We start from the raw sequence: 22,099 nt of genomic DNA, 5'->3' as shown, positions 1-22,099 counted from the left end.
TATCATACTTCATCATATCAATATTTTTTGATATAAGAAGACCCATCCAGCTTAAACATCTAATAAGCATTTAATAAGCTAATGAGGAAACTGCCCCCTGGGAATGCACATCCTCAGGTATGACTAGGTGGCCCTGAGATCTTGTTCAGGGCTCAGCAACTTTATACACATCATAGATGTCAGCCTGTGAATGTGCTGAACCCAGGGCCCCGACTACCCGTGCCCCCTTCTCCCCACCTCACCTAGACCTCTGTATATTATGTGGATAATGTCTTCAGCCTCAATATAGAAGTGAGCCCGTGTAGACAATCACTTCTCAGTTACCTCTAGAAGCTAATAAAAGAGCTAACATTCACGTATTCCTTTTTTCCCAACAAATATTTGTTGAGTATATACTAAATGATGGTACAGTTCTAGGAACCAAGGATTGCGTCATGAACACAACTCAAAATGTCCATTCCTTCATGGAAAGTACATTCTTGTGTTGGGAGACAATATATGTTTAAAATAGTGGTAATTGTATTATGTTATCCGTTAGGCGATGATGTATAAGACGCTGGCTTATTTATTAAAGAGGTAGTTCAGTTAAGTTTATACCTGTTAGTATATTTCAGCAAGCATTAGGCAGATAGGTCTATGTGCCAGACCCTGCCCTGGGCACTTTAGAGGCATCGTCCACTTAGTTATCACAGCAGCCCTAGCAAGTAGGTGCTCTTATTGACTGCATTTCCCAGAGGAGGAAAATGAGGCACAGAGAGGTTAAATCATTTACTCAGAGTTAATCCAGGAAGTTGAATCCCAGCACTTGCACTGTGCACCCCTACGCTATCAATGACAAAGTTCGTCTTTGTCACTCAACCACAGCGATGGGATGTCACCAAGGCTGCAGCATATGTACACATTGAGTACAGCAGCACACCTGCAGGGGGCAAGCTGATGTCGTGCGGTGTGGCAGTCCTGTCGCTTTGCCATCACTGATGCACTTTTATTTAAATACATAGTCACATAAGCATACTTAAAAAGAGGACCCAGGAGAAAAATCACGCGTTCCAACATCATATAGAAGTAGGATTGTTCATCTGTTGTTGTTATCTAATAAGACAATAATTTCAACCATGGAAATTGCATACAGATTTCAGAGACATAGACACATACTTAACATATATATTACCTATACTTGTAGATAGGCCACTGAAAGGGAAAAATGCGAGAAACCTAGGAGAATTTACGAACTTCTTCATGAAAGACGCCTTTTTTCTCTTCACATCTCTAAACTTAGCCTGGAAATTTTCAATTTCTGTTTGGCTGCTTCTCCTCACCATCTGCTAACGGGGCTGGGGGCCGTAATTCCCTTCATTCAGGGAGGCAGCCTACGCTACAGTGGTAAGTAAAGACCCGAAAGACAAATGAAGGAAATCAGAGTAGGGGAGAGAACTCACAATCAACCCTTCACTGGACTGGCATCCCATGAGTGGTCCCTGCTGTAACCACCGCCCATGGCAGCTTTCCTTCTGATCACTGAGGGGTGTTGTTTCCTCTACCTGAATCTGTGTCAAGACACAATTCCACTGAAGGAGGACTGTAAGTTTCACTTTCCAGCCAAATAAATGGGCAGCTTAAAATTCCAGCCCAGCAGATCTGAGAACGAGCAAGGGTGGTGAGTGTGAGACCCAACTGTGTAAGTCAGGTGGGAAGTGGCTTCAAATGGGAATAGGAATGTTAAAAGGATGCTGCTTGCAGGAAAATCATTCATTTTAGATTCCAAGAAAACTTTTGGATGAAATGAGATTCAAAACAGGGATGCTTTTGCCCTACTACTTATTCTCTGGACCCAAGATGCCCAGGGTTGGTCAGATTTCAGAAAACATCCTTGCTGTTGCCTTGAGCTTCTAGCATGTAGAATGTTTAACTAGAAACAGGGCGTCTTCTCTTACTATCCCACTTTTTGCTTTTTTTGCTTGTGTGGGCTTAGCAATGTATTATTTTTTTTTCCTCTTTCTTTTTTTGTCTCTCCTTTAGAGAAGGCTATTTTAGGACAACACAGCTCTATAAATTATAAGAGTTCACCTGTTATGGTCCTTGGTCTACAACTGGCAGCCACATAACTGGTTTTCAACATGGTCAACATCCTGTGTCCTTCGGATGAGGAAATCCCTTTAGAATTGTTTAAGTCTTCTATCAAGATTTATTTTTATTTATAGACCCTGAGCATTGCTCTGGGTCACTGAATGTAAATGAAAAAACCTGAAAAATTAAGCAGTGGAGAAACACGTTTATAAGGACGAACATGAATTCTATGAAAAGGGTTGGAATCCAATGGCAACTAATCACAGCGTAAAACTGGATCCATGGGTAATGGAGGGCTGCCCTGGGGAAATCGTCTTCTCTATGCCCAAGGGATAAGAGTGCAGGAATGCGAGATGGACAGGGAGTCTTTTACAGGCAACACAGTTTGTCTCTCCTGTGGGTTCCTGGAAATTCGAGGTAACTTACGGCACTTGGGTAAGTACCAGCACAGGACACTGCTGTTCTTCATCTGAGCCCACAGGTGCCCTGCCCAGGGACCTCACCATCTCTCCTCCCTCCACCACTGAGTCCTGGACCTGGGCAACTCATGGCCCCTTGGAAAGAACCGCATTTTAGTGCTTTCTAAGCATTCACCTCACTGAAGACTCCTTATTTGCACATTATTCTGTCTTCCGCCATAATGTGAACTCCTCAAGGGATCTGACTGCTCGGCATCTAACCCAATGCCACGCACGGAGTAAGTGCTCAATAAATGTTGAATGGATAAAACAGAAGGTGGGGGAAAACCCCATCGGTTTGCTGGCTCACTTACACGTCCCATAAATGCATTTGAGTGGATACTCCAAGACTTGTGAAAGAGGAACGGTACGCCTCCGGGAAGCAGGAGGAATGACACAGATTAGATGATGGGTTAGAAGAAAAAAGAAATTTGATTTCGGAAAACTATTTTCTCCAGTGTGGGAGTTTATTATAATGGAATCCTGCCTTGGACATCCCTTATTCGGCTTGTGGGTGCTGAGAACGGCAAAACGGGCAAAGGAGAAAGATTTAGAAATGGTAAAAATGATTTTCAAGTCCCACTGCCTCTTCCATTCACTGCCTCCACCTCCTCTTCCTATTCCTCCAGAATGATCTTCTCACCTCCTAATCTGATCACGCACCTTCCCTGCCCAAAACTGTCTCCATTCCCATCAACATAAAGCCTGACCCCTCGTGTAGCCTGCCTGCACAGCCCCTGGGGGCCTTGATATGAATATCCCCCAGCCTCACTTCTATCCCCTCTCGCCATCCCCCAGGCTCTGGGCTACAACCCCCAGACCACCTGTGGTTTTCCTTACCCATCCTGCTCTTCTGTTCTTTATGACGTTTGTGTGGTGCTTACTTCCTCCACTTGCGGAATGCCCTTCGATGCCTAGTAATTCCTATTCATCCTTCAGAAGTCAACTGCTTCCCTACCCCACCATCTTATTCACCTCGCACAGCATCATATTGATGGAGCTCAGCCATTGTTTCCGCAGCCATCTTTCTAGTTACCGCCTCTCCCACTCTGGGGTGGCTTCCGTTACTCTTAAGGCCAATACACGTTCCAGTTTACAGCCAGCCTAGTGTTCATCCACAGTGAGCTTTATAATCTCCTAAAAATATAAAAGCTGAACCACATGGAGGAAGTTAGGAGCTGGTTGCCGAGGGACAGTGGGCTGCATGCCCCTGGCTCTCAGACCCGTGATCTCGGGCTGTCTAAGAGGTTGAATCATCTCAGGGTGTAGCTCTGACAGGGGCGAAGGATCTGACAGCCTCCTGTGGATCCTCCTATGTGGCAATAGTTTACCGCTTACCTGGGGTGTTTCCCACCCTATTTTAACTTTTCTGCTCAGCCTAAGAAATCTCCCCCTTTGTTTTGTTATCTCAGAAAATAAGGGCAGGTTGTTATGCTTGTTCTTAGCAACTAGATGGAAGCAGCCACACATATGAAATAGGAATTAAACGCTAGAACTAGGATTCAATTGCCAAGGAATCATGGGCTGAGGAAGAAGTCTGAGAGGGGCGCCCCAAGCTCCCAATGGGCCAGCAGTGTCCTAGGGCATCCACCGCCCACTATGGGCTTTCTTCTTGCTCTGTCGGGATTCATTTGTGGGCTTCCTATCTTTCTGCTCAGCCAAGCCCTCTGAGAACAGAGGATGACGTTCATCTTTGCATCCCTAGGACCCAGCACTGGAGCTGGCTCAGAGCACAGTACCCCAGTACTGGCATATAATGAGAAAGTTATTTCCATTTCAATTCTCTTACAATCCATTGAGTTTAGTCAAAGCAGAAACGTCTCTGCTTATTGATGGTATGTTTTTAAATCTCTTTTTTGCTTTTCCTCCCTTTTAAGCAGGCTTCAGCAGACACAGCATCTACCTAAGTGATTAACTTGTTTTGTGTTGCTTATTCTTAGTTTCATGGTTAACTTCTGTTGGAGGCAAGGCAAGTGGAAGTGACATCAAACTTCTTTTGAAAAAGATAATGTATTTAAACTGAAAATGAGTCTACTTGTAAAACAATATTAAGTAAAAAAATAACACCAGGAGAAGCAGATGTGGCAAAAATCATGATGGTGGTATACAAATGATGGATGTTTGGAAAACGGTGGCATACAGCTAACGCTCGGTAATTGTTAATTTAATGGATAAATGGACCTCTCTCACATCTCCCCTCTTCTTTTGACTTCTCTAACTTCCACGCCAGATCTGGCTCTGTCTCTAGTTTGTATGACGACAATGATCTCCTATTCTGAGCTCTATTCCTGCCTCTAGCCTCTGCTCAGCTCCCCCATGCGCAAGCCTCACCTACTCACAAACGTTCCATGGTTCCTTCTTGCTTATAAAGCCTTGACTTCAGACATTCAAGATCCTTGATAACCTCACTCAAATCTACTTTCCAAACGCATCAGCCCAAGCTCCCCTGCATAAACTGTGTGGGTATTTGTTATTCCTGGAATATGCTTGGTATCTTCTTGGCCTGAAGACTCTAAGTGGAAAACCCTCAGATTCCTACTCATCTTTTAAGACCCATTCCAACTCTCCTCCCTCCATGAAGCCCTCTTTGTTCATTCCATCCGGGGGTGATCTGCCTCTTCTCTGAGCTCTGACAGCACTTTGCTGTATGTGTACATTATATTTAAGGTATTCGTTTAGTGTTTTCCTAAGTGCCCTGTTTTCTCTTTCGGATTGCAGGCTCTCAGAAGGCAAGAGCCGATTCTTAGGCATCTTTCTGTCCCTGCCCTATTTTTGTTGACTAAATACCTTACTGACTGAAATTAATAACTAAATGGGGATATCTGGGAATATGCCGAAGTAAGGAAATGCAGAAAATCAGCGCACTGCTTACTCCACTGAGTAAATGCAAACTCAGCAGAAGGGAAAGCTCACTAGGAATTTGAATGTGGCAATCCAGCCAATTTGTCTAAATCTGCCTCCTTTAAAAAAATGATATGTAATAATATTAAAAATAATTTTTCCACTGAACATTATTTATTCAATATAATCTAGTCCAAATCTTTCCATTTTAGAGGCAAGAAAATTGAGATAACACTATGAATATAATATACGGACATATATAAACTTATATATGACCAGCCCAGAGTTCACACTGCAAATATGCACAGGGAAAAATGGCCCGTTGGTTCTTTGCAGAATGTGTTTCAAACTGCAGAGGAATCACACCCTTTAAAATTCCCTTAACCTAGATACAGCCATAAACAATAAGAGCTGTATTTGTACTACTCGGCCTGCTCCTCTGGGTCTGATATTGTTGGCTGTTTATAGGAACACTGGGCTCATTACGCTCACCATTCCTTCCAGGTGGAGTGATATTATCACGGAACACATTTCAAAGAAAATCCTTGTATAATAGCTGCCTCTGACCTTTAATTGTTGCTTTGTTTCATACCAGATGCCTCATCAGGAAAACAGCGATCCTGAAATGGCAGAGGTAACATTAAGTAACATTCATATGTCAAGAACTATTCAGCAAAAAACACACAAGACAAAAAAAAAGAAATTATCCTGTGACTGACTATTGGACTTAGTGAAATTTTACTGACATGATTTCCCAGAGAGATGGGTGCCTTTTACAAGGAAACACCAGTAATAAAGCCTACAGCCCTGAGCTGGAGGAAAAGTTTTCCTTCCTGACCCTCATCTGGTGAGAATTCCCTTTCGCTCCACTTTATACCAACAGAATTGAGGGGATCCACTCTCAGGCACAGCGTTTAGGTTACGTGTTGACAAATTCTCTCAGTAACCAAAGGCTGTGAAGGATGACATATGAGATCAGAATCCTTTTTGCAGGGTGCTACCCAGACAGATGCTAAACAGGGCATCTTGCTCCATAGCCATGGGACTAAGCAGTGCAGGGTAAGATCGAGAACAGATTTGGGTTGCTCTGGGGTCAACAGTGGTAATATGGTCCAGTAGGTGGCACTAGACCTGGTGAAATCTACAAACACTGCAGCAATGCTGGCTTGGCTTCAGAATGACCTCAAACTTTAAGGAAATATAATTTTAGGAATTTTATTTATTCTTCTGGGGTCCTCAAGCTTGGGGTTAAGCCAAGGTTAGGCTGGGCCTCTGAGGATGCTGATGGAAAAATGGAGTCTGTGGATTTCATCTGGTCCTGCCTCCAAACTTCTGTCTATAGAGTCAGACTGTAATGGCATTGATCATATGCATTCTTGGAGCTGCCATTCAGTGAGTTTTCAGTGATGATTAAACAATCCATTCAAATTGGGAGAAAATGCACTTGATCTTTTTATAGTTTAACCACTTAATGAATCAGCACTTGAGGAAGAGACGGACCTCATAATTAAAGCAAAGCTGTCAAGACTAAATATTTTGTTCTTACAAAAGAGTATAATTTCTATAATTCTTAGCTGTTAATACATTTAATGTTAGTCACTCCTTAAAAAGACTTGAGATTAGTCTTTCAAGATACACTTTGGTTCTTGCTCACTTATCCCTTGCACATAAAATAAAAGAGGAATAAAAACATGAGCCTTATTCACTTGGTAGATAGAGGTAAATGCGTTTTCTGGACAAATTCTGTACATGAATTTGCAAGGCTTCCTGGTAGAAAGACCCAACTCTGTTATTCTTTATTATTATTCACTCCTAGTACCATCTTTAATCTCTGTTCCATTTTCTCTGGATAGTCTCATCACTGACATTATAAAAATAAATCAAGAGAGTTGAAATGTATATGCATCAAGGGAGGGACCAAAGAACTAATAGAGATAATTTGGAAATCACTTCTACCAATACAAATATTGTACACAATTTTTTAAGTAATTGTAGTTTATTGGTGGTCATTTCTTGGTGCCAGGGAAAACATCAAAAGGAGGTCCTGCTAACAACATTATAAATCAACTATACTCTAATAAAAATTAAAAAATAAAAAAGAAGATTCTGGTAAATTTCCATACCCTTCCTGACTGTTCAAGCTTTTGTCTTTTAAAAATAATCCCCATTGCTTCTCTGGCCATTTCCAATACCTTGTTTGTTAAAAGCCTCAATTAGCCAATGATGTAGGCTAGGGAATTTGGAGATAGAAAGGACCACAGAAATAGCTGGGCTAGAATTTCCCCGAAGTTGTTTTCTGTGGATCTCTAATCCTGAGAGAGATTCTATGAGGAAAAAAAGAAAAGAAAAAAAGAGAGATTTGGTGCAATATATTTGGGGGAAGCTGGCTATTATATCCTCTTTTTAGACATTCACAAACCCTTTAGCCTATTAAAGGCTGTGAAGTTTTTCAGTAAAGAAACCTTTTAAACATTTTTACCCCAGCATTTTGTAAAACTGTCTGGTCACTGAATCTTTTGAATACTACCTCTTGCATAGCACAGGGAGATCAGCTCGGCGCTTTGTGACCACCTAGAGGGGTGGGATAGAGAGGGTGGGAGGGAAACGCAAGAGGGAGGAGATATGGGGATATATGTATATGTATAGCTGATTCACTTCGTTATACAGCAGAAACTAACATACCATTGTAAAGCAGTTATACTCCAATAAAGATGTTAAAAAAAAAAAAAAAAAGACTACCTCTTGCCATTTTTCAGAATGATCATCCTGCAGAGCAGACCTGAGGAATCGGGAGTGGGGGGATGCCAAGTCCCCCATTTCACAGAAGAAGAAACTGAGCACAATTCACCCCTTTTCCACCTAAACCACGTTGACCCACGAGAACTTTGGGTGAGTATGGACAATAGGATTCGAAGCTGAAGAGGACTTAGTCTAGCTTCATTAAAAAAAAAAAAGAAAAACAAAAAAAAAATTTAAAAAACCTTGAACTCTAGGAAGTTTACTTGATTTACGCAAAGTCACGAATGAAGCAGTGTCCGTGTCTAGAATCTAGAATTTCCTCGCTTCCGCTTTCTCCTTCCCCCATCAAAAAGTGCTCTTTTCGCTACATGAGGACATTTTTCTGAAATTATCATACCTTGCATTTTGCTTTATCTTAGGGTGAATCTTTTTTCTTAGTGCACCAGAAACCCTTTTCACAAAACACCTAACTCGCTTCCCAGCTTAATGGACCCTCTTCATCCTCTCTGGAGAAACAGCTAGGCTGCCCATGGCACAAGGAACGCTCATACTATCAAGCTACTTTAGAGCTTTTCTAGACTCTTCCTCAAATCTATTTATGTCAGTCTAACGTGGCATTACGATTACTTAGTTCAATTAAGTATTACAAAGAGTGTTGAACTATGAGTGCAGAAAAGCCATTTCTCTAAAATCTCTTCAAAAAAGAGTTTAAAGAAATTGTTTCTCTTTCAATTTAGAAAGCTTTGCGAAGGTTGACAACACAAAGTGTTGTTAAAAATTGCTGCCAAAGTAGTTGTGGGTGAGACAAGTGTAAATCATGGAAAAAATAATGACAGCTTAGAAGGATGCTGCGTTCAGATGGTTTTGCACATCCCAACCTAAAGAAAACCGAAACCAGAATTTGTAGGTAATACGTCATGAATGTGGCTCATGCAGGAAAGACGGCTTGGAACTTCAATCAACAGATTCATTTAAAAAAAGGCTTTGATGCCTCATGAAAGGTTAGTGAATGAATAACCATTTACATGTTTTAAGTCAAAACTAAATGGTTTTTTTTCATATGATATCACTTGTATGTGGAATCTAAAATATGACACAAATGAACTTATCTACGAAACAGAAACAGACAGATATAGAGAACAGACTTATGGTTGCCAAGGCGGAGAGGGAGTGGGGGAGGGATGGATTGGGAGTTTAGGATTAGCAGGTGCAAACTATTATATATAAAATGGGTAAACAACAAGGTCCTACTGTATAACACAGGAAACTATATTCAAAATTCTATTATAAACCATAATGGAAAAGAATATGAAAAAGAATGTGTGTGTGTATACACACACACACACACACACACACACACACACATATAACTGAATCACTTTGCTGTATAGCAGAAATTAACACAACATTGTAAATCAACTATGCTTCAATAAAAGAAATTTAAACAAACAAACAAAAAACCCCACAAAGGAATTCAATTTATATTGGAGTCACCAGGAAGACTTCTCAGAAGTGACGCTTAAACTGAGAGCTGTAGGATAAGTAGGGACAAACTCAGCAAAGAAGCAAGGGAAAAGATGTGCAAAGGCTGTTTGGCAGGAGGGAGCATGGCAAGTCCAAGGAATTGAAAGAAAGCCAAAGTGGCTGGAAGACAGAGAGTGGAGGAGGTAGCACAATGGGATATGAGACTATAATAGGGTAATTTATGCAATTATATTCAGAGTTAGTTACTTTGGCCTCTAAAGCAAAACTACGGTGTAGACTATAGCAGTAAAATAAATGACAAAGTGTGTAGTATGTTCCTCTCTCATCCCAGATTAAGTTGCTTTTCATACTTTGTACTCTGATTCTGGTCCAGCTACTTTTGCTTTCTCTTATATACCTGGCCTCCACGCCTGCACCTTGCATATCAGCTGTTGTTTTCAGTGTTTTACTTTTTTTTTTTTTTAACATCTTTATTGGAGTATAATTGCTCAAACCTAAATGTTTGAGGGCAGCGTTTTTAAATGACTCTTTGCTTTATCTAGCCTTGTAAAATAGGTGACTACCAGTATAAACAAATCAAACAGTTTAGAGGGATTGTTATTATGCGTCTAGGCATTAAAAAAATACTTATTTAAAGTGCTAGGAAACTGCCACATTCCTGTGTGGCAGGTTAAAATTTCGAATTGCTCTGTGTTGTATTTTCTCTCTCTTGATTCCCTGGCTCCTCTGACCATTGAAACTAGGCGAGGGTGAAGCTAATGGCCCCAGGGGAGGAAGGACACAAGGGGACACAGAGAAAGCAGGAATGAAAACGTCCTCAGCTCAGAAGGGGTCATTAGGAACGTCTTGACTGGACATTGAGGGGACCAGACACAGGAGGGAGAAAAGCCAGACACAGGAGAGTCTGCAACGCTTAGAGTACAGTTTACAAAATAAATCCGAGAGGAGAGAGCTTGAAGGGTGATTCTACGGAAGTGTTTTCTTACTGGGAAAGCCAGAGATAGCAGAGATAAAAGATCTTTTTGGGACACCAGAGAGTTTAAAAGGTGACAGAATGAGAGACCAGAGTTTCTGATTCTTTACTGACAGTAAAAAAAATAGAGTTTACTTCTTGATCCAGTATATATAAAAAAGAAATACAGCAAATGTTCTCTTCTAGTTGACCCTATCCTATTGGCTCCCATGTAATTTAAAAATGCTGGCTGTGAACACTAAATTATTTCTTGACCTACAGTTTAGAAAACAGTGTGTAAAAAAAGACCAGTGTGAAGTCAGGGAGTGTGGTGTCCCCAGCTCTGTTCTTCTTTCTCGAGATTGTTTTGGCTCTTCGGGGTCTTTTGTGTTTCCAGACAGATTTGGAAAGGAGGCTCACCTCTCACCCTATCAACCCCTAGGGTCGAAACCTGGCGTGGGCTCAGGTGAGACAGGCCTGGGAGCGTCACAGATCTCTGCCTGCATCCCACGCTTGGAAAGATGGCAAGCCTACTAGGGAGGCCTCGTAGGTTTGATTCACGCTGGGATTGGTGAGGGTCCAGGGCTGACTCGGTGGACGGGTGACCTCAGAGAGCCCCTCCCTCCCTAGCCCGGGGGAGGAAGGAACAGTGCCGAGTAGTTGCAGAAGTGCTGAAAGGACCAGAGGCCCGAGGTGCGGGCGGGGAGGATACAGGTGCTCCCACTTCATGACCAGAGGCTGCGATGCGGACCACAGGTGTTAGCAACACTTGATAGCACGGAGGCCCCGAGGGCCGGGGAGAAGACGCCGAGGAGGAGGAGGAGGAGGAGGAGGCAGCCCCGCGTGGGACGCTGCGTAAGCCTCCCCGCGTGAAGAAAGAACACCTCATTTGACCAAGTCTCTCTCTAAAAGAGAGAACCTCACGCAGCGTGACTGTTAACTTTCACGGCGCAAGTATCCCAAGTTCTCCATCTGGACTGGAGCCGGGGGTCTCAAAGGTAAGCTTAATTTACTTGCAGCAAAGAAGAAAAAGTTACGTTCCTGCACACGTGATGTGTAAGGGCAGATTTTAAACCTGATATACCTGCATGAAAGAATTTTGGGTGTATGAAAGCCACACGTAGTTCCTACTTTTTTTTTATTATTTTTTTTAAATTTTTTAAGTTCCTACTGTTTTTTAACACTTAACTCGGTGCCAGTGTTCTAGACACTGTACTGAACATTGAGTCAGACGTAAATCCCTGTTCGTTTGGCTCACGGGCAAAATGAGAACACAATATACAAAGAGTGTGATGGGAAACAGGTTAGATGCGTGGTTATGAATGTGACATAATTAGGAAGTACGAATAAAAAATCTCCTGACGTGTTATTTAGGGGTAACTTACATGGGACGAAAGCTGTGCACTCCTAAGTCATTGATTAAACATCTCAGAAGGAGTGTATAACTATCGAATTTTGCTCTTAACTCTGGCTGTGATTCAGGATCGTCAGCGGCACCCTTGAGAAAAGATTTCGGGCCCCCCCCCACTCGTGAAAACCTGGGGTTTGGCCTGGCCGTCTGTTTTTTCAGAATGTTCCCTTGGTGATTCTGCTGTGCTGTTCCCATTGGTAGCCACTGCCATGGAAGGTTATGTTGTTTTTTTTAAGAGAGTCTCTATTTATGCCTGATTATTCTTTTATGTGGCATTCGTAAGAGGGGAGGAAACATTTAGGCTCTCTCACAAATATGATTTCTCAGTGAGAAAATATCCTTAAACAGAATGTTATCATGTAGCATCCAATTTTGCATTAATTAGCATACACTTTTAATAAACTTTGTGAAAAGTTACTTACAAAAATGTGTTTGAAGCATCATGCTAGGGACAGCGTATTCCTAAATCTTGAACGATAAATTTTGTCTGAGGCGAAGGTCTGGATATTTTAGTTTTTAAGATGCTTGAGCCACACTCACGGGTGCCTCACTGATTTTGTTCTTCATAGTTCGGGTGGCAAGGTGTGTGTGTTGAGGAAATTCTAGCTTGAGTTGCTGAAATCAGTAGATGCAAAGCGTATTATCTAAAAATAGGTGGTGGTGTTTGGTTAGAATATGGACTTTTAAGTTAGAAATGAACTTCTCTCTGCTTGGAAAAATCTCAGTAACAGTGATAATTCTATACTCAAGACCACCTGGCTGCTTGTTTACTGCGACGATAGCCTTTTGCTATACAAGGCAAAGGGCAGTGGTAAAAGTTCTGGCTTAAACAGCTGAAAGCAATTGCTGAAGATCTTTCCTAAGTGAGGTGTTCTTTTTTTTTATGTCATTAAAACTTTTTTATTGTGATAGAATACACATATAAAATTTACCATCTTGAACATTTTTTAAGTACACAGTTTAGTAGTGTTTGGTATATTTATGTTGTTGTGAAACAGACCTCCAGAACCTTTTCATCTGGCAGCACTGAAACGCTATAGCAATTCAACAACTCCCCCTTGCCCTCTCCCCCAAGCCCCCTCCCCCCAACCTCCATTCTATTCTCTTTATTTATAAATTCGACTACTTTAGATGCCTCATGTAAGTGGAATCATACAGTATTCGTCTTTTTATGGCCGGCTTATTTCACTTAGTATAAGGTCCTCAAGGTTCATCCATTTAGTAGCATGTGACTGAAATTTTCGACTGCAGGCAAGACTTCTGAAGTCATAGCTTCCAGGTTTTTAGCACCTAAGTTTTCTCAAGACCTGAGATCACATAAACCAAATGGCTGGATGGAAGTTGAGGTTTAGTCCTTGACTAGTCATAAGTTCATCTGTACTTTCGTATTAAATTCATGTCATGGGTTACATCACCTTGATGGACCATTAACTGCAACTTGTATTCTCAGGCTGAGTTTTAAAAGGGACCAGCTGTCTAGAGGTGACACCTAATGAACCCTGGATGCTAGTTTGCTATTACTGACCATGGATCTTTTCTTCCTGCTTTTGATTTCTTTTTATTAGTGATAATTCTATTTCACTGGGAGAGTGGTTGAATAAAAAAAGAAAACACTTGGAACTGCAAAACTTTATAGGTTTCTCTTTCTCTTGGTTCTTCCAAGTAGACAGTGTTAATCGTGGGTAAATTCCTTGAACAGCAAGGACCATACGTCTCCATTTTTGCCTCTTTGGTGTACGGCACACAGAAGGTGTTCACTTATTGACTGCCTGCCTGAGACACCTGTGTATATTCACTTTTCTATTTACTTAGAATGCTGGAAAACTCTATGAGAAGTATATAGCCCATACATGATTTTCTCTAGCCTAGATATCTAACTATGGTATGTTCAAGTGGTTTTGAGTTTTCTAGAAGAAATACTTTTTCCTCCTATTTTTAAGCCAAGTTAAGTTCAAGGCTTATATTGACAAACTTCAGCTTTCTTGATCCAGCATTATTTCTAATGGGTTTAATGAGAGGTTCTTGAGAATGCCCTTCTGGTGGCCAAGGAACAGGAAGAAATCATTTGCTATTCTTTCACAGTTAAAAACTTTTTACAGATTACCTAGTATTCCTAGCTAATATTAAGGAATCATTAAAATATCTTTCCAATGAGAATGTGCATTATCATGTCATTATTCAAATCGTAAAGAGTCCCCAGGGCAGTAATTGGAAGATGTTATCTGTTATCAGCAGGACAGCTTTCTCTCCATACCCCCGTTTTCAAAGAAGTGAAAATGTAATGCGTTTGCTGGCAGTTTCGATGTTGGTATGATCCACCACAAGTGATTTTAAAACAAGGCACGCAGAGTTGGGTTTGGCTTTAAAAAAGAAAGTCAAGAAGTTCCAGACCAAAAATTTCATCCATTAAAACCTGCTGTTTCCTATCAACCAAAATTCAAATTGGATAACAACTTAGAACAAAACACGACCTTTGGGTAAGTGACCTCAGGTGGACTAAGGTTTTTACTGCCTTCTTAGTGGACTCTAGAGCAATGAAAACTCTATAAATAACTCCTTAGAATAAGGCAAAATTGGTGATTAGAAATCACTGCCATCTGCTAGCGCCTGCCGCCTTGGCAGCATCTGGGGGCCGTCAATGATGAAGAGGGATCCATTGCCAGCCTCAATGAAGTGATTCACCTCCTCTCCCGGATAGAAATAAAGGATTGAGAAGGGATGCCTCATTTTCTAAATATATGAAAATATTGAAGAAAATTAGAATAGGAATCTTTCTGATGTCATCAGTAGTGTCTAAAAACCGTGAATGCTAACAAAAGCCTGGGTGGAGGTGGGAGAATTTCTGCAAAACCTGCGAGGATGATTGCTTGCTGGGAATTAGAAGGAGTCAAGAGTTCTAATCCTGATTTTGGTCCACGAATTGCTTGAGGATAAGACATTGAAACCCTCCCGAGTTTAATTTCTCCAGCTGTGAGCTGAGAAAGCCCTGGCTTAATTAGGCGAGTACAAATAGAGCAAATAGGTAAGTCCTACTAGAAGGTTCTGGATGGTAAATGCCTACCAGGTCAAATGGCTCTCTCTCTGAAGACAAAAAAAAGTTTACTGGGCACCTAGTTTTGAGTCCATTTGGGCCACATTCCTTGTTTTACATGAACTATGCAGGCCTCTAGGATGAAGCCTGGATCTTACACATACTTGATTTTTCTCAGCACAGTGGTTGGCTTACAGTACTCAGTGTTTGTGGAACTGAATTGATTTTGCATAAATTATCTCATACAAATTAGGGAAAAAATTTTTTCTGATGGTAGGTGAAGAGGATGATGGTAGTAATCATGCAAAGAAGGTCAAGATTGGATCCTTATGAAAAAGGATAGTATGACTGAATTTCCCTTCATTTTATTTTTGTATTTTAAAAAAATTTTATTGAAGTATAGTTGATTTACAGTGTGTTAATTTCTGCTGTACAGCAAAGTGATTCAGTTATACCTATATATATTATTTTTCATATTCTTTTCCATTATGGTTTATCACAGGATATTGAATACAGTTCTCTGTGCTATGCAGTAGGACCTTGTTGTTTATCCATCCTATATATAATAGTTTGCATCCGCTAATCTCAAACTCCCAGCCCTTCCCTCCCTCACACCCCCTCCCCCTTGGCAACCACAAGTCTGTTCTTTATGTCTGTGAGTCTGTTTCTGTTTCATACATAGGTTCATTTGTGTCATATTTTAGATTACACGTGTTAAGTGATATCATATGGTACTGATGTTTGTCTTTCTCTTTCTGACTTACTTAGTATGATAAGCTCTAGGTCCATCCATGTTGCTGCAAACGGCATTATTTCTGAATTTCCCTTCATTTTCTATGGTGATCAGGAGAAATGTATTCCCCACACACTGTCAGTAGATGGATTCGAACTCAGAATAAGTAGGAAGTTGCTCACCTTCAAGATGTACAGTGACTAGAGGATTGCTCACGGTGGGGTATACGGTGACATGGCATGTGATAGCTCACTGAATCACCTGGCAAGGAAATGACATACATTTTCAACCGTGCAACATGGCAACCTAATGAGCTGAGTAATGGCTCCTCTGTGAAATATTTAGCCAGAACTGAAGTAAATCCTGATTCCTTTTGCTGAATCATAGCACTTCCCTTGCCTCTTTGGCAGCCCAGCTGCAGAAGGAGAGGTTATTGATAACGTCTACTTAGCTGCTCCAGGCTCAGCCTATGCCGGGGGTCGAAAATGTACTTAATGCCAAATTAGTATCTTTGTGTAAGGTCAATGGTAGTTTGTTCTCAAAGAGGACCTGGACCTGCCGCATCCGTATCACCTGGGACCTTGTTAAAGATGCAGATTCTCAGACCCCAGGCCTAGTGAATCAAGCCGCTTAAACAAGTGCTTCAGGTGATTCTGATACCTGATGATGTTTTGAAACCCCTGATCTCTGATACTTAATACTCTGATGCACAACTAAGGCCCACTGTGATTCAGAAAATAAAAGATTACATTCCATATGAACCTGGATATTGAAACTTCAACAAGCCAAAATCGAATTTCTTGTACTCCTAACAGCTCTAGCGCTTTACCTAATGTGGGCCATCATTCAGGGTGGGGGCCAACTTCAGTTCACACCAGTCACTGTGGCCCGAGCACCTGCTTCATATAAAGCTCGGCACTGGATGCCGAGGGGCTGTCGGGTGGCATGAAGGAATCAGATGAGCTCTTTCCTTCCAGGGTCTTACAATCAACTGGGGGTATTTTTAAATTTATTTAAACATTTTTTATTTTACATTGGCGTATAGTTGATTTACAATGTTGTTAGGTTCAGGTGTACAATAAAGTGATTCAGTTATACATATCCATATATCTATTTAAATGCATAAACACATAATATAAGCAGCATCGCATAAGCTCCCTGGAGAAATGCAAAGCCAGGGAGGGGACAGAGGTTGAGCTCAAACAGAAACAGGTGGTGCTGTGGGATGCCGGTGAGCCCGGCCAAGCCAAGGCGAGCCCCCTTTCTGTGCCCTTGTTTCTTTGCTTCTAGAACAGTCTGAGGTGGGGCTAGAATTGGATTTGGAAAGGCCCCTTGCTGACTTGGAGGGGTTGGGAGTTGGGGGAAGCTGAGTCGGGGCAACTCTGTTATCTCTTCTGCTTCAACCAGAACAGCAACTTGTGTCTGTTTGTCTATCAGACCCCAGTGTAAGTTTTTGTTTGGAAAGAAAAAGTTTCACAGCTGAAGACAAAGTAATCCCCAGACTCAATGATGTCAGGTTTGTTCCAGCTCTACAGTTCTGTGGCCTCTACTTCTCTATAAGGTTCTGGGAGGACTCAGTAGTAGGAAGAGGTACCCTGAATTATTTGAGGGAGATTGTTATGGAACTACAAGGTGAAATAATATTCCTGTCAAACACAGCTTCTGTTTATTACTCAAAGTGGGATATAAAAGTAGTGAATTCCTGAATTTTCCTTAAGAGGCATATAATTACTTTTTCTGTTTTCTATCCTGATTTAAGAACAGAGAATGACTTCTATGGCAGGACTGAAATACAGACCCTTTTGGACTTGGACCAAAATTTCAAAAGAGATCAAAATCTCAACTGAAGGAAGAAAAATTTCATAGAGTTCAAGTTCTCATTATTTCTCCTTAAACTAAATTCCCCTCTTCAGTTAGTCTATTCATGAATAATCAGTTACTGAAATTATGTTCCCTCCCTAATCCACTGCCATATGTCTTGCTAGCTTAAAACCATTATAATAAAGATGACACTTTTTCCTCAAGCAGAAACCAAGAGAGTAGTACGCAGTAAATGACAAATGGGAAATGCATAGCTAGTTTGGACTGGAAAACTTATGTTTTACTTTCATAGCAATTTACCAACTCCGTCTTAATTAAAAGCCCTTCCAACGCTCACTATGGCTTCTTTTAAAAAAGAGTTTTTTTTTTTTTTTTTTTTTTTTTTTTGGCTGCGCCGCGTGGCATTCGGAATCTTAGTTCCCTGACCAGGGATTGAACCCGTGCCTCCCTGCAGTGTCAGGGGGGAGCCCTAACCGCTGGACCGCCAGGGGAGTCCCTAAAAAAGAATTTTAATAGTTTTATTATAAGCTGAGTGTAATAAGCTCAGCTATGACAATTATGTACAAGAATAACTGAGAATACTTAAAGCACACGGAATGAGCCGCAGTCAGAGGCCTTGGCAGCGAACCTCATAGAGACCTGGTAGAAAGATGCCAAGTCTCTGCACCAGAGCTCAGGGAAGAAGTAGCCCCCGTTAGGACCTAAGGAGGTGATCAAGAAGATTAAAAAGGAACCAAGAAAATTGGAAAGGAAAAGAAACAAAGATGGAAACTGCTAGTTGCAACTGAAAAAGGCATTTTAGAACCGAATCTCAAACAGAAGATGTGATTGACCCGTTCTTAGGAATGCTTTTGTAAGCTTGGAGAGTTTCAAGATCAACTAAACCTTTGATTTTTGAAAATAACGATCACAAGGGGGAAGAAAAGATAAGGAAAACAGCAGACCAGCCCAGAACGGGCTACTTCTGAAATACCAGTTACAGTTGGATGCAATATTTGTAAATTCTTTCTGTTGGCAGAATGTCATTTTTGAAGACATTTTGCTGCCTTTAGAAAGAAGAGTGAGCTCTGACAAGTCTGAGACCTTTGGTGAGAAGAAACGTCAATGAAAACAGAAGAGTCCCTGCTCTCTATTATAGCAAGATGCCCAACAGCCTGTAGGAATGATGCTGCACCAAACCATATCGCCCTTGTTCAAGTGAGCTAATTAGAAACCCCAGAGATATCCGTAGACTTATAGCCAAACATCTGAGAGCTTGACTAGCTCCCCGTGCTGTCCACCATGGAATATGTTCAACTTGCTGGAAACTTGTCTGGTGCTAAATAGCCCAAGGACAGTGACGTTGCCTGAGAGACACCCACGGTCACGGCTGCACCAGCCAAATCTGCTTGTGCCCCCGTGCCTTCCCGGAGAACAGAGGAGCATATGGAATGTTCGGGATCCTTGACATCTGTCGAGAGTGGGCAAGCTGGCACATGCATTGCCAATCTGCACCGATGCTTGGGAGATGATAATTTCCATAGTGAGGGTCTGCTGCCCTCAGATAAGAACAGTTTTCAGATGGGGAAGGGGAGAAGCCACGAAACAGAAACAACTCTTGTTCTTCTCTCAGATTTACCCCAAGCTCTCATGGGTTAATCGATAGAACTTTGAGGGGAGAAAATCCTTACACCCTGCTTAGTTTGTCCTGAGCTTGAACATTCATTCACATGCTATAGAATATCATCATCACATTACTGTAAATAATAACGACATTTACTGAACTGCTGCTCAGAAACTCTTCCCTTTAACTTCTAAGAACTTGCACTGTGTGATATCCTCATGAGTGAAACTGAGACCTGTGGACCACTCTTCCATATCTACCTGTGTTCCTGACAAGTAAGGTCTGAAAATGGCAGGGACCTCCCTGGTGGTCCGGTGGTTAGGACTCTGTGTTGCCACAGTAGGGGGCACGGGTTCGTTTCCTGGCTGGGGAACTAAGATCCCACAAGGCGTGCACGCGGCCAAAAAAGAAAAAAAAAAATGGCAGTGGGAATTAATTTTATTAAAAAAAACCCCGGAATTCTGACCTTTCTAGCATCATCCTTTATCACTCTGAAAATCTTACCTTTTCTCCTAACTTGGACCAACATCTACAAAATGAAACAATACAAAACATACAGTTAATATGACTACCCTATGTAAGGAGATGGATGGTCCAATGAGATTACCATGGTAGTTTCCGATTCAAAACTTGTCCAAACTTATCACTGTGTACGTTGAAACTCCAGAGTTATTCTTTCAAGCTGTCTGCCAACAGTTTATTTATTGAGCAGGATACCCTGATAAGACTAAACGTCTGTTTCAGATGCCCTGTTTAAGTTCTTTATATATTCCAAATCATCAAATCCTATTAAGAATTCTACAGTGTAGGTATTATTAATGTCCCCCTTTTACAAATGAGGAAAGTGTGGCACAAAGAAACAGGATAATTTACCCCCAAGTAATACAGATTGTAAACGGTGGGGGCCAGGAGACCAGTGAAGAAAGGCTGGCTCTGGGGTCTGTGTTTGTAACCACTAGGCAACACTGCCTCCCCCTAATCTAGGAGCTGATGCTTGCAGAGGGGTGGGAGGAACTAGTTGGTCACTGCAGTGGGGAGTGTGGATGCAGAAGAGGGTAGGATGGGTGGAAGGAGCATAGAAGCTGTTTCAAGTGCACTGTAGTGAACTGCCCAGAGAATGGCTGCAGTGTCCATTAGAGAGGCAGGGGTTTGCATTCGGGGCTGAAGGACTTGCAGACAGGGGGCAGCAGCATGCTGCCTTTGCGCCAGTAGATAAGAACCAGAAGAAGCCGGAGGTCAGTCTAAGAGTGATGGCTGCGGTCCAAGGAGCCTAATATCTTTCTCCATCATTGTTATCTTTATGTCCTCATTTCTGGAACAGTCACCTAAATATTTTACATCATATAATAGAGTAACGAGCGACACTAGTATTTATAAATGTGGATGTTCGTCAAGTCATTAGACATATACCTGGCCACTCTCAAGGGTCTGCCCCATTCACCTGTCATTCGCTACTAAATAAATGGTGGCATAAGTAAGAGAAGACTTGGGCTTTGACAGTCGTTGAGCATATTCTGGGTGGTTCTCAAAGCAGCATTATGTACGTAAGGATATGGAGTAAATACTCTGCTACACTGAATAATAATCACACTAAACTTATATTGTGAAAATTGTGTATATGGGAAAGTCAGTACGTGGGGAGAAAGGGAAAATGTCGGATAACAACATCACAGTGAACAAATAACACATTCTCCCTCAGACTGAGGATATGGGATTGTGGTGGTAGCACGAATTGTGGGAAGAAGGTAAAAAAAGGAAATCAGGTTCAAGGAGCTTGCTTCCCCTCCCCCTCCACCTTTAAGCTGCCTTAAAGAGGAAGGAAACACTTTTACAGGTTTTCTCGTGTCTGACAAGGGGGAGAGGGTCTGGTAGAGAAGGAAATGCTGGGATATTAACATTCTGAAGGATGGAGATGCTGCTGGCATATCTGTGTTGTCCTGGTTCCTCTCAATCATCTCTGTTCAAGCTGAGCTGTGAGACATGCCTTACCTGTTATTACCGGGCTCTTGGACCGGCTGTGTGCTTTCTTGTTGTTGCTTAAATATCATGTCTGTTGCTACGAAAATGAAACACTCCTGAGGAAGGTTTGAAATACACACGCTGGCTACAGGAGACATTGGCACGCAGAATAATTCTCGTTTTGAGCGCATCTACGTCAAAGCAGTCACTTCATCTCTCTGAGCCTCAGTTTCTTTGAAATAAGCAATGCTCTGTTAGATGTTTTCCAGGCTCTCTGCAGCCTCGAAGAGTCAGTGGAAAGTGACTAAACAACTGGCCTAACACAGGCATTAAAGGGGGAAAAGTAATCAAATGACATTCAGGGACTGTATCTCAGAAGTTTTGATTCAGGAACTAGAGGTGCAGCCCGTTAGGCCATTAAATATGTTTCTGGAGCCCTTCCCCCACACATTTTCTCTGCTGAAAGCATGGTTTCTACCAGGGTTACGGTTGCTCCAGGGACTGGCATTCAGAGAGGAGACTACCGTTCCTCGGGGGGACAAGGGCAGTAAGGGAACGTGGAAGGAGGAGAACCAGCGGGTGTCTATTGAAATAGAAGGAGCAGTGATGGTGCCCTGAACTGCTGGTGGTGGAGGGCTGGAAAGGAAGGGGCGGATGGAAGGAAAATGGAGGAACTGAATTGAGGAGGAAGGCAGGGCTCAGAAAAGGAGTGGCAGGCAGCACTTGGGGTCCCAACCATTCAGCACAGGTGCTTACAGGTTTCCAAGAGTGAAGCACAGGCCAGCTATGCAAAGGGATGGAGGAAACATTCGGATAATCTAAGACATGCACAGCCCAGTGAGAGTTTGGCCAAGATAACACACATGCCGTGTCAAAGATTCCTGAACGTAGAGTTGATCCACTAGCAAGATTGCTGAAGGCCTGACCCCTTCTCTGGTCCTCTGTTTCACAAGCATCTTGAGTAATTTTAATCTCCTTGGTAGGCACTTGGGAAAGACC

At 41.9% G+C, this 22,099-nt stretch overlaps 1 protein-coding gene across 5 annotated transcripts in view; it reads right to left on the bottom strand.

The window, feature by feature from the left end:
- DLGAP1 (DLG associated protein 1) overlaps positions 1–22,099 on the bottom strand; it is an 869,846-nt gene that overhangs the window by 343,573 nt on the left and 504,174 nt on the right. Inside the window, exon 1 of one of the 5 annotated variants that reach the window (XM_036822902.1) lies at positions 5,859–5,927. The exons of the other annotated variants lie outside the window; for them this stretch is intronic. The gene's annotated coding sequence lies outside the window, so the exon portion shown is untranslated. Of the gene's footprint in view, positions 1–5,858; positions 5,928–22,099 lie in introns of those variants that run through there. 5 annotated transcript variants of the gene reach the window in all.

Source organism: Balaenoptera musculus, chromosome 14, assembly GCF_009873245.2.
Source record: "Balaenoptera musculus isolate JJ_BM4_2016_0621 chromosome 14, mBalMus1.pri.v3, whole genome shotgun sequence".
Taxonomy (NCBI): domain Eukaryota; kingdom Metazoa; phylum Chordata; class Mammalia; order Artiodactyla; family Balaenopteridae; genus Balaenoptera; species Balaenoptera musculus.
The sequence above is the reverse complement of the archived record's forward strand: the minus strand, read 5'-3'. Positions and strand labels throughout refer to the sequence as shown.